We start from the raw sequence: 12,683 nt of genomic DNA on the forward strand, positions 1-12,683 counted from the left end.
TCACCTTAGCCTTTGTCATTACACATGGTATACTGGATCTCTAGCTGTTAGTGACGTCAAATAAACGTTATTTTTTTACATACGTCACTTGTGACGTCTTAACTTGCATGTTTATTTCGCCGGTTTTTGCTATAGCACGTGTTTGACCAATCAGGCAACACACACTTGAATTCGTTATATATCCGTTATAGTCTAATCATAACAATGTAGAAGTTCAATTCCTATATGTATAGTATTTTTTCAAATCTTTGAAACATTTGATATTGCTTGTCTGGAAACTTGGTATTGCTCACAATATTAGGTCTCTCGCTTCTTGATCCTCATTGTTCAGACGTTTATGTTTATAAATTTTCAAACTAAAAGCTTATATGGATTTTATGTAAGGTAAAGGGATCGTTAAGATATCACACAGAAAAACTGTTCCAAGAGGATCGAGTTTTAAGATCATGAAAAATTGATCAAATCTTAAAATAATCATCATGTCTTATTACAGATTTGTTTGTCAAGTGTATAACACCTGATTTTTGTTGAGTCAACAAAAATCAGGTGTTATACAAGTTTTTTGTTTGTTTTGCAATACATGTATTTCTTGTCTAAGAGTTTAAAATAAAAAACCAGTTTTAGACGTTTGTAAAAGCATTTATCTTTCAAAATATTAGCAATCTGCATAAAAAGAATCTTCCATCGACTCGTATAAAGAAAGAAACCTGGTAGATCCTGGTAAAATATACAACTTCTATTCAATTTTAAAGTGAACCATTAACGTGCTGCCATTAAAGAAGAGGGGCGAGAAATATGTCCGAGGGACAGGCAAACTCATAGATCGAAAATAAACCGTCTAACAACGCCATGGCTAAAAGACAAAAAGACAAAATGAAATAGACAAATAAAAGTACACGAGTAACAACATAGAAAACTAAAAACTAAGCCACACGAACAACTCCAAAAACTGGGGATGATCTCATGTGCTCCGGGAAGAGTAAGCAAATCCTGCTCTTTATGTAGCACCTGTCATGTTGCTCACATTTTTACAAAGCCGGTAAATAGTCTAATTCGGTAGGTCACATTCGTGAAAAGGGAACGGGATTGTAAAGTTACAACATAAGGCACATATCCGATATTTTCTGTGAAACGGATATTCAATACTCCGGTCAAACAACTCGTGATGGCATCTGTTAAATTTACGAAGTGATGATTTCAACTTCAGCATTTGGAACTCTTGGTTTCAAAATGAAAAGGTCACAATTGGGAAGCTGAAATCATCTCTTTTATCATAAAGTGTTTGTTTTCAACCGACGCTCATAGTCAATGTCTATACATCAGATATAAGTCCTAATCAAATGTCAAATTCAAAAGCTCGAACACATCAATAGATATAAGAAGATGTGGTATGAGTGCCAATGAGATAACTCGCCATCCAAGTCACAATTTATAAGAGTAAACCATTATAGGTTAAGGTACGGCCTTCAACACGGAGCCTAAGCTCACACCGAACAGCAAGCTATAAAGGGCCCCAAAAATTATCAAACACATCAAACATATATGTCATTAGCCTAAATGGGTATCGAAATTAATTTACGACTTTAGTTCTGTAAAAATTCTATCCGTTGCAGATTGGTAACAGATGATGATAAATACGAATTAAAATTTAAAAAAAACACAAAAATACTGAGGAAAATTCAAAGCGGAAAGTCCCTAATCATCTGAAACCTTGCCTGAGGTAATAGCAATCTTAGTTTCGAACATTGAATCAAATTATGTAAACGAAAAAAAAAAAAAACAGACAAAGAACAAGCATGAACCAATAGGTATAGGACGGGTGATTCATTGTATTATACAAACTGTTCTCAGTAGGTTATTTGTCTGGGTCGGCTTAAGTTACAATAAGCAATGGAATAGTGGAGTCGAGTCATTTTTATTGATTAATTCTATATTAATATAATTCTTTATTTGCAAAACAGACAAAAACCAATTTTGGTTATGGCAAATACATTGACAAAACAAACATGATCAAACATTATGAAAACTCGACAATATTATAAGATATATATATATGATAAAAGCAGTTATTGTTCTCCTTTCCTCAGTTCTAATGACTCTTTAATAAAAGAAACAACTGCTTTTACATCATTTGGTGTTGATGGATTTAGTATAATCACGAGTTTATCAGTAAAATTAAGTGTATTAAAATTCACATATTTTTGTATATAATATTTTAGAAAGATTTCTCTTTTATTTTCATTTATTTTACAGTTAAAGAAAAAATGAAATTCATCGTCTAAGATATTACATTTGTAATAAAACAAAACGTATCACTATTCCCACGACATCTATTTATGGAATAACTTATATCAGCATCGCTCGATACCAACAGTTGTTGTAAGCCAATAAATAACCAATTTGTACAATTATAAAACGTTTGGTAACATAAACATAATAGCCGCTATACCTAAGCCGATTACTGTAGACCTAAACCTAAAGGAATTACAACCATACAATTTTAACATTTCTAAGAACTGGAAATTTACAGACAAAATATATCATTTGAATTATTCCAAAAACTAAACACTGGAGAATGGGCTGCAGATATCGTCTGAAACCTTGCCTAAGGTAATTTCAATCTTAGTTTAGAACATTTAGTTGAATTATATAAACGGGGGTCGGGGAAGGGGGGACAGACAAAGAAACATCCATGAAATCATGCCGATACCGAATTAATAGCTATAGGGCGAATGATTCTGTTAGGGACTGGTAGTACCTACCGGCATCATGACTGCTGTTGTTTAATTCTTGGAGGTGGTTTTTTTTTTAAATCAATATCAATCCACCTGTAAGTTACAATTTCAAACACGAATAACCTAGGCAAGAGTTGTTTGGTTTGAATTTTCTTCTCTATACAGAACGTTGTTGCAAAGAATGTTCATAAAAGTGCAATTTTGGGCGTAACAGTGATTTGGTTTCAAGATTCAAGATTCAAAAAATTTAGTATCCTCAGACACTTACTATCAGTGTACAAGATGTAAACGTTGAAATTATAGCATTCCATTATCACATGCAATAAATATCTAGATCTTCAGATGGTTTCTTCATTTTTTATAAGGGGTGTGTGTTTTTTTGTCTCATTGACGTATACAGCAAATATCTCTCTTTTTCATTACTTGGCAATTTCATTGCGATGAAATGGTACGCGTGAACGCAGTGTATGGTGTAATGTCTACCATGTAGTTATACCAATATGCAAAGAAATCTGGCAAATCATGTCTGTGATCCTTTAACAACCTCAAAACAAAATACAACAACAACGCAACTACGACGGACAGGACAGGCATGAAAATGAGAATAGGGCATATAATGATAGTATAATTAAAAGAGGTGAAAAAGTGAATATAATTAAAATCACTTCGAATAGGAGAGATGAACAATGACTCGAATACAAACATATATAATAATTTAGTTTGCGTAGTAATTAACCAAGTGATTTATCTGTTAAGAATATAATGTAGTACCTGCTAAAAAGACAAAAATTAACGTAGAAAAAGTTAGAAAAACAAAATAAATCTATTTATTGCTTAAAAGCCTTGTATGGGCTACCTCCATTTCTATTTGACAAAGAATGTTTGTTAAACAGTCAAAGATATTAAAAGCAAAATTAACCATTTGAATATAGACTCAATCGGATATCTTAATTCCAAAGGCAGCAATGAATATATTCACAACTGTAATCACACATATAAGACCAACAGCGGCATTGTTAAGTCCATTCACATGTCGTTTCACTTCCGGTGACTTCGTCTCCATACTTCCAAGCACTAGTAGCATGCCACCAACCGTTAGTTGTAGAATCAAAGAAATTGCAATTAACACAATTACAACCCAGAAATAATCCACATTCGTCCCTGCATTCAGCATGGCCTTTAACTGTGAGGCATTTGCCATTAGTAAACTTATATCCAATAATCCTTTGGCCAATGTTTTCTTTGTGGCGTACTTGTTGTATTGGAATAATGGCTTTTCTGAACTCTGTAACACAACATTTTATATAAGTTTATTTTTTACATCTTACTAATTGTGTTGTCTTTGTTTGTTTGCTTGTCTTTTTTAATCTTGTTAGTGTATCTTTTTTTGTTTATTTGTTTGATTTTGTTTTTTGTATTTTAATTTTGTGCTTTTTATGTGATGGCATATTTTAAAACAAATTCTGTAAAGAGTAAAACGCGTCTATTCCTTATATTTATGCAGAGACAAAAATAAATAAGTTGATTATATATTAATTAAACACACGGAAAATAGCAAGATATCTATAAAAAAAACTAGTAATGCAGTATTTTTTTATTTACTTTTTATCATAATGATAGTAAAATAAATTTACACATGCAAATCCTTGTAATGACTTTAGCAAAGTGTCTCAGCACTGTAATTTTATCAAATTAGTTAACAATAACAATTCTTATATAAAAAATACCTGTTTTCCCCCATCTTCAGGCGTTATTCCTACTGTGGCCATTTTCCAAAATTCGATCAAATATATTTGACTGTTACCATAACTTTTATCTTATCTAAGATGATATATGGAGAGCTTAATGACACCGAAGGCAAACAACTTTAATTGAATTACAGATTTGACCAGATTTAAGAATTTATTTGATAAATTGAAACTAAGTGCCATGATCTATTCCTTTTAAATTGATCATGTGATATGAAGAAATATAGTTTACTTTTGATACGTATCATTTACGAAAATATAGTTTTAAGTATCTTTGGAATAGAATACGCAAAATGCCGTCATCGTCATTTATGCTATAATTAATAGAAATACTGAATCCAAAAATATTCATTCTGAAATTCTTTAAATGACATATATATTGTTTTGATTGATACACGAATGGCTCATCTAACTAAGATTTTTGCAATACTGATGATGTTGAAGCTGATTATCCGTCAGTTTGTAAAAAAGAAAAGTGGGCTTAGTGCATTTTTTAAAACTTTTTGTTCGTGTGCTATAACAACAAACAGTTTATATACTCGATTAATATCATGTATAATAAAATTATTGCTGTGGGCGGATCTTGGTGCTCATGATAATTCGCTGTTGTTTTTTTTAATTGTGCTAAAATTGAACAAAATCAGTGGCGGATTCCGACTGACTTTTTATAAGGAGGCCAGCTGACTGACCTAAAAGGGGGTTAGGGTGGCCCGCTCCAGTCATGCTTCAGTGATTCCCTATATAATCAACCAAATTTTCCCAAAGAGAGCCCCCCCCCCCCTCCACTGGATCCGCCTATGAAGATATGTAATGTCTGTCCCATCACTCTCGTCGAATATGTTCTTTCCTGGATCATTAGGTGACAAATCCCGGTGGCGGCGGTATTTTATTGAATAATAATAGTCAGCAAAGATAGTCTGTCGTTCTCTCTCCTGGATCTGTCCAGATTATTTTGAGATGTTATCAAAGAAACAAGCAACACAATTATGCGTAACATTCCATGTGAACGTACAATCACTGCTGAGATTTCAATTTAAGTTTTATCGTCTCATTTATCAAGTGGTAAGGTTAATAATTATCTGATTTGAACTGAATATCGATCAGGAATCGGCTAGAACGACATTTTTGTAGAAACTTTTATTGTGGTTTCTCTTAGAATATAAATTCGTAAAACAAGAGATGTTATGTTTTAGAAATAAAATTTATAGTTATGGAACAAAATTTACTGAAATTGAAAGCCAATATGCTAATGAACATATAAGTATCTTGTTTCATAGTACCTTGTTTATACTATAACGGTTTATTGTTTACTAACCAAAGTTGAAGTCTTCTTTAATTGCTTTGCTATACCATATAGTAAAGACCCAATACTTTTCGGTTCACGTGGATAGAATATTTGAGTGCATCAAATTTACTGACAAGAGCATAAATTGGCATCATGGCTTTGAAGTTCTATTCATCAGAAATTTTGTGAGGGTGCATCAAATTTGCTGTATGGGCGTAAGTGTGTACCTTTCTGTTGCTTTTTGTTTATAAAGAACCGCATCAATCTTGTTCCCTTTTGTTCATTTTATAAGGGAACACAGGTTATTTCATGTTTCGAATTTTGTCAATGAAATTAGGGAGATAACTCTAATACCCATTACTGTACATACCTTATCTATTTATGGTATATATTTTAATACTGAACATCAATAAGTTCACAGTACAGTATTCAAGGTTTCTAACTTAAACATAGGGTTTGCTGATTTTGAGGCTTGTATAGGGTATATTGGGATACGGGATATTTGCCATTTTAATTTTAGGGATACAGGATATTTGTCCTAAAAGTAAATGGGATATGGGATATTGATGCATTTATAAGGATATTGAATTTTTAACATGAAAAAAATAAGTTGAATTTAAAAGTTAAGTACAGAAATATTTACATCTCACTTGATAAAATTGCCCCAAAAAGTTTAATATTAAAGGTCATTTTAGTGCTTTGTTGATTTTAATTGAGTTAATGGTCGTTTTATTTAAAAGTCATCCAAACCCAAGCGAAAAGTATTGATCTATTTTCGCCGGATATTTATATGCTCATGTGTACTGATAATTTTAAAAGTATTTGTTTTGCTTTCCATACTTCGTTCCTTATTGTTAATTTTCCTTTTTTGGATGGTGATGTTCCTTTGGCACTATCTTAATAGCTTACAGTGTTTGTATATCACAACACCTCCGCTATGCCCGTGTCTGTTGTAACGTTTTAGATTTTAATGAACGAAATCTATGTGCTATGTATTACTGGTAAATAATATTAAGTCAGGGATTTAGTTACCACAAATCACTTAAAATCTTTACTTAATTCTAGATTTGGTTTTGAAGTTTGGTTCTACCTGTAATTTTTTTTATTTCAAACGAGATAGCACATCCTCATTTTTACGGAGATGTTGTTTACCGTGCCATTGGATGTTGGATGTGTAATGATTGATAATTTAGTCTCAGATGCATTACTTTTTATTAGTTGTAATTGGCTTTGAACTAGCTGTCAGTAACTGCAAGTACTCTTAGATCTGTACTTGGTGTCTTTTTGTTGATGGGATGTACAAGTACTCGGTCACGTCCACTCTCTGTTTTTGTTAGATGTATTTCTATTTGTATCCATCTGATGAGTTAAGTCTTTTTCAACTGATTTGTATAGTTCGTTCTTATGTTGCACCACTGTCCCAGGTTAAGGGGAGGGTTGGGATCCCGCTAACATGCATGTTTAGCCTCGCAACATTCTGTATGTATGTGCCTGTCCAAAGTCAGGAGTCTTTAATTCAGTGGTTGTCGGTTGTTGCTGTGTTACATATTTGTTTTTGTTCATTTTTTTATACATAAATTAGGCCGTTAGTTTTCTCGTTTGAATTGTTCTACATTTGTCATTTCAGGTCTTTTTATAGCTAACTATGAGGTATGAGCTTTGTTAATTGTTGAAGGTCGTACGGTGACCAATAGTTCTGTGTCACGTGGTCTCTTGTGAAGAGTTGTCTCATTGGCAATCATACCACATCTTTTTTTATATTCTATGCTCATATGCATTGATAATTTTCTTGAAATAATCATAGATTTTTGTTAGATGCATCCATCTGATGAGTTAAGCCTTATTGTTGTCAATGTTTTTCATTTGTTTTGATGCTTTATATGATTACAGGATATTTTATATATTGTTTTACCTCTTATTTTTTACGTGGCGTGGCGAGAGGTCTCAGAGGTCTCCACGTTTTACAGATTGTTCTGATGTGCAACGGCTGTTTTGCCAGACAAGCTGGGGCCGAGGGAAGTCAGAGCACGTCCCATATCAAAAAGTAGATATTTCACTGTATAAACTATGTTAATAACGAATAATTACTAAATAATCAATGTAAATTAATATATTTTCTTTCTATTACTGGTGTTGTGAGGAAGGAAATAAAAAAAAAGTAACAAAAATATTGGGATCTATGTAATTCATAAAGTTCAAGATCACAGAGTCAAATGTTGTGTTATTTCTTTGCAAAACAAGGGCTGTGCAAATTTTGCCTGCTGTAAAAATATTGCAACAGTTAAGTGTAATGTAGGTACATTAGCAGAAAGCTTTCTTGTGTTAAATTTTGAGTTATTGAACTTGCATGCTAAATATCCACTTTTTGATATGGACGTGCTCTGACGTCCCACAGTCTCAGATTGTCTGGCTAAACAGCCGTTGGATGTCAGAGCAATCTTGGACAAGAGACAGGGTTGCGTCCTTCTGTTCTTTCCAACATAGGTTAACGTGTAGGATGAAGTTTCTTATCAATGAAAGAAGAATGCTATCAAAATTATATTTTACAGTCATATGCATCACAGTTTGAACAATTAAAAAAAAAGTCTGAAATTAGACCCCTTACACTAAATTTATCGTTTAACATCACATAAAAGAGATTGTTATACAAGGCTCTAAGATGGAACACTTCTTCTTTTGGACACATAGTTTTATTACATTGTATATTCTTAATTAACACTAGAAGTATGCACTAAATTTCCTGTAACACAGTTTGTTTTCCCAGAGTCAAAATTGTTGACGTTGTGATGATGAGGAAAAAAATGGGCTTGGGAATGAATTTATAATGATTTTTTGGGATATTTCAAAATAGTTTTAGGGATATGGGATATTTGTAAAAAATAATTATTGGGATATTAGGGGTAAACATTATAGGGATACGGGATACGGGATACTGGGATAAAAACTTAATGGGATATGGGATATTGATACCCCCCCTAAACAAGCCTCGATTTTCAGTAAGATAAGGTACTGAACCAGAAAATTAGTGATGCAAAAACTATCCTATCTATCAAAGCTGATACACTTATTATCATCTCAAAATGAAGGACATGACTTTTTAAAAGTGGCATAACTCCTGAAAAGTTTCAGTTATCATAGTAAATATTATGCATAATTATTATTCAAAGACAATGTACTTAACTACTGTGTTCCTAATACAACTCACTTAAAAATATTTTAGCACAAAGGTTGCACAAGCCAATTCAAGAAATTGTACATCTAAATATGCAGTTCCTTGCAAAAGGCTAGTTACAATGATGAATTAGTAGTAGAAGAACCCTTTTTTTTAAAGGGTTTGCTTGTTTTCTTTTTGGTTTTGGTGATGTTCTTATTTCTTTATGCAGTACACTTTCACACTTCTACTCACTAGGTGCACATAACAACTAATAAATTGTGTACATTAGACATATATACTTTTCTATAACCACCATGCTGAATTCAGGTTTACTCAAATTTTAGTCCATTGCCAGGAAATTATAGCTAATGTGACCTTGAACTTCTCCTGGTTGGTCTCAAACTCGATTGCCATCTCTTTCTTCAGAAGAAGCATTGCTCACCCAAATTCTTGAACATCTGAATTTTGTCAAAGACAGTCTGGAAACAAAACCTCTTCAAAAGGGCAAAATCAAGCTGTATTTTGTCATAAGTAAGAGTTATTCAAATGAAGAGTGCAGAAAATTTCTATCTATAAATATCTATTGCTGCTGTGACCTTATCTTTTGATAATGTGACCCTCCCTCCCCCCCAAAAAAGAAAAAAAAGTGGTCATTTTCAAAAAGAACATTGCACTCACTTTATTACAAAATATTATTAGTAAATCATTATAGGCTTATCTAAAAGTGACCTTATCACATGTATTAAAACTATGGAAAGTTTAAAAGTCAATGGACCATGACTAAAAAGTAAAAACACAAAAATACTGAACTCCGAGGAAAATTCAAAAAGGAAAATCAAAAATCAAAAGGCAAAATCAAAAGTCCAACCACATCAAACGAATGGATAATTTATAAGTGGGGGCAAGGACCAAATATCTCCAAGAAAGATAGTATGCAATCACCCATTCTAATGACCTATCTGGTATAAACCTGTAAATGTATTTTTTTAAAGGTACTATTGTAATCATGATTTACTAATGTAGTGGTTCTAGGCTTAAGGGCATACGATACAGTTACAGGGAAGGTAATGACGTTGCTAATGTAAAATGTTATTTTCGCGACGTCAAACTATGACATATCGGGAAAAGATGCATTTTTCGACTGATTTTTATCATTCAAACTGATTTAATTTGAAAACGAGTGCATGGACCCCTATTTTTTAAAACAGCAATTTGTTTCATTTTGCAAGGAGATTATGTGACCCAAATTTTATAAAACTGTAAATAGCGCAATTTTTTTAATTTTGATAAACATGCAGCAAAAAATGACGTTTTTTCCTCTATTCATGAACATTTGATAAATATAGAGTTATTTCGGAATAAAAATTACATAATTTTCAATGATTCTTATAAAGTACACAAATTACCGATTATTTAACAAAAAACAATTTGTGTTTATCTTTTAAAGCAAAAAAGTTACGTCATTCTTTCGAAAAAGAAAATACGGACACAAATCTGAATTTTGAGCAAATATACAAAATTTCGACCTCATTTTACTCAAAAAGTAGCACATGAAGGTATATTTTTTATGACATATTTGATTTGATCAGGTAAAAAATAGCCTATATGCAAATTTTCATCAACTTGTAAATACAGGTTCAAAACTGTATCGTATGCCCTTAAGATCTTATCTGATTTTAAGTGACTTCTACCTTTCCAAATTTTTCGGTACTTTATTTTAAATTTAACAAGGGACCTCCATATAAGATTAGTCAATTGACTATTTTCATCAATTGATTTATTTGTAGAAAGGGGTCTTACTGATCATTTATTCTGTTTACAGTTGATTTTAATCTTTAATAGTTCTCAAGATAACAGCCATAAAAAGATCACAATTTAAGGGAAACTTTTATTTTGCCACTTATGTTGAATTATTTGTACCCCCCTTGATTTGCTGATCAGTTTTGACACTAACAGTTTTTCTTTTAATAAAATATCCAAATAGTGTCATCAATGGGTAGTACTTCTGATAAGAAGGTGATTGATAACTTTTGTAGAAATTTATAGTCATTATAATACTCGGTATATGTTGACATTCTGAATATTTTTGCAACTGGTAGTTTTTATACTACAAGATGTCGATTATATCAATCCATTGGATGTGTACTGATTGAAATTTTAGTCTTAGATACAAAATTTACTTATTAGTTACTATTGGCTCTGAACTTACTTTCAGTAACTCTGAGTTCTCTCAGATATGTAATTTTTGTCTTTTGGGCCTTAGTCTTTTTTTGTCGTATGTTGTTATAAGTCATATTGGTTTTTGGTTAAGTGTCTTGTAAATAAATCAGGCCTTGAGTTTTCTCATTTGAATAGTTGTACATTTGTTGTTTTTGGAGCCCTTTAGGTGTAATTCCATTATGAATTTTCCTCTTTTAGTCTTAGTTAATTGCACTTTTCAAAAAAAGGGCAGAATTCATCTTTGTTTCAAATAATGAAATACTTCAGTCTTGGCATGAGTAAAATTTTATCCTGTCCAGTACTATTAAAAAAAATTCAATAACATCAATGGAAAGTAACCAATCAAATTTTCAACTTTTTTTGTGTGTACAAGCCTAAGTAACCATGTGACCTCAAGATTCTAAAATATAGAAACACCAAATAAAAAAATAATGGTGCTTTGAAACACCCAAGATTTATGTTTATGACCTAGAAACTTTTTACTGCTATGAAATGTAGGATTATTTTCCTACCACTCATGGTTCTCGCTAAGGATTTTTGAAGGCGAGTCCAGGGACTCGTCATTTTAAGCCATGATGAGTCTAACAGAAAGAAGAAAATATTTTATTGCAATATAATGTAATATTTTAGTCTCCATTTCCTAATAGAGCAATGAAATGACATTAAATTCAGATCACTTTTAAACTTTTGCTATAAAATGATGATATTTGTGTTTAACTGTGTTCAGTTTATACAAAATATTTCAATCTTGATGCATCTGTGTACTAACCAGTTTTGAAAATGGTGAGTCCAGACAGATTTTGATGAGTCCAGACAGATTTTGATGAGTCCAGACAGATTTTGATGAGTCCAGACAGATTTTGATGAGTCCAGGACTCATGGACTCACCTTAGTGAGAACCCTGACAGCCACTGTCAAATCAAGTAATTGTTTTTGTTAACCTTTTTTGCATGCAACCATTTGTGAAGTACTATGATTTGGTGATTTTACACCTTTATAGCTTACTATACCATATGGGTTTAACTCATTGTTAAAGACAGTAAAGTGACCTATAGCTATTAACTTATTTTTCCTTTGGTCTCTGGTGGAGATTCGTATAAATACAACATCAAATGCAGTGTTGTGAGTATATTACATGTATTTCATCTGCATATGTACTTAGAAGTTACTTTTTGCTTTAGGTTAATTAATCATTGAGTGATTGATTTCTCTTAGAATTTTAAAGGTCCCAGTATAAACTCTACACAGAAAAATAGCTATTGTATTTATACAATGGGACAATTAAGCTGAAAAAAGTTTAAGTACCTTGACCAAGACGTCCAAGAGGAGATGACTGTGTGGAAGAGTTTCATTTGGTTTGAAATAAAGCTGAAAGATTACCGGTAAATATAGTGATATCTTCTGTAAGAACCAAATCTTAGGTAACAACTCTCTTCTTGTTGTCAAGGGATGGATGACCTTTTGTTTCTTAATATAAAATGTACTAACTATAAATATTGTATACAATTTTATTATTTTATTAAAGCTAAAAGATATCTTTC

The sequence above is a fragment of the Mytilus galloprovincialis genome, chromosome 1 (assembly GCF_965363235.1).
Source record: "Mytilus galloprovincialis chromosome 1, xbMytGall1.hap1.1, whole genome shotgun sequence".
Lineage (NCBI taxonomy): Eukaryota > Metazoa > Mollusca > Bivalvia > Mytilida > Mytilidae > Mytilus > Mytilus galloprovincialis.